A 1,447-nucleotide genomic window follows, 5' to 3' on the forward strand; every position below is an offset into this window, starting at 1 on the left:
GCTCGGCTCCTCCTTCCTGCGGACATAGCCCTGCCAGCTGCTAGGTGTCCCTCCTTCATGCAGGCAGCCCCTCCAGTTTATGCTTCCCAGTGGGACAGTAATTTTCAGTTCAGGCCAAAAGGCTTTGTTTAAATGTGACGCTTATGTGGTAATAGAGCGTATTGCAGGGGTCGTTTTTTCTGAGGGTCAATGTTGAATTTACTCTCAAAATAAACAACTCTATCCTTTTCCATCATCTCAAAGTTGTGGGTGGGATTGAAAAAGGTGGAAGAGACTAGAGCATGAAGAAAATGGAAGGAAAAGAAAAAGACAGGGAAGCGTCCAAGGAAGTTTAGAAAAGAAGGAGAAGGATAGGAGCCAGTGTCCTCCACAGATGAAGCAAATCTACCTCCTATCTTCCTGAATGATTTCACAAATAACAACAGCAGATATTTACTGCAAATCTGCTGTGTGCCAAACAGTACACTAAATGTGTTACTGACATGGTCTCATTTGATTAATTAGGTTTTTTTTTAAGAGATGGAATCTCGCTATGTTGCCCAAGCTGGACTTGAACTCCTGGGCTCAAACCATTCTCCTACCTCAGCCTCCCAAGTAGCCAGGACTACAGGCTCACAGCACCACACCCAGCTTTGTTTATTTTCATCTGAATCCCCCTGCAGTATATGTGATTATGACCATTTTGCAGATGAGGACACTGAGAATCAGAGAGGTGATATAACCTGCCCTACATTGCATAGCTAGCAAGTTTGTCCAGCTGAGATGAGAACCCAAGTCTCTCTGGCTCTGCTGAATATGTGCTGTCTACTGTTCCATGGGGCAGCATTTGAAGACTGGTCAGTAATGGAGTTGATGAGGGGAAAATCATGGGATCATATGTTCTAAACTAAGAATCGATATAGAGCTGGACACATGTTATAACAAAGCCATGTAACATTTGATATCGAGTCTGCCTAGAATATGTAAAATAAATGGCTGCCCTACAAGAGGGTAAGGCTGAGGTAGAAAGCAACAGGACAAGCAAGAGATGAATGGAACTTGGGAATGCATTTCCGAGTGGAGAGGGAGAGGAGAGATTGGGTGCTGGGGAGAGACAGGAGCTAACGGTTACCCTCTAACAGTGAGTCTAGAACTCACGAGATGCTACACTGAGAAGCCAAAGGAAGCCTTGAATCTTGCTGTATGCCAGGCAAAGGAAAGAGTGTGTCGCAGAAGTCTTGTAGCTGTAGATTGCCACAGTCACCACCCAGGTGTCTCTAAGCAATACTGTGGGACTCTTAGCACAGAGGAGTCTGTGGATTTTCCAGCACTCCTCGAAGAAATTGTTTCAAGGGCTTAAGTTTTCTTTCCAGAAACCTAGCTTAAAACCAGTTCTCTGCCAGATGTGCTCTCCAGGAACTCTTGACTGTGAATATCCTTCTTACCCAGTTAATTTATGGCATAAGCA

This window comes from Symphalangus syndactylus, chromosome 20, assembly GCF_028878055.3.
Source record: "Symphalangus syndactylus isolate Jambi chromosome 20, NHGRI_mSymSyn1-v2.1_pri, whole genome shotgun sequence".
Lineage (NCBI taxonomy): Eukaryota > Metazoa > Chordata > Mammalia > Primates > Hylobatidae > Symphalangus > Symphalangus syndactylus.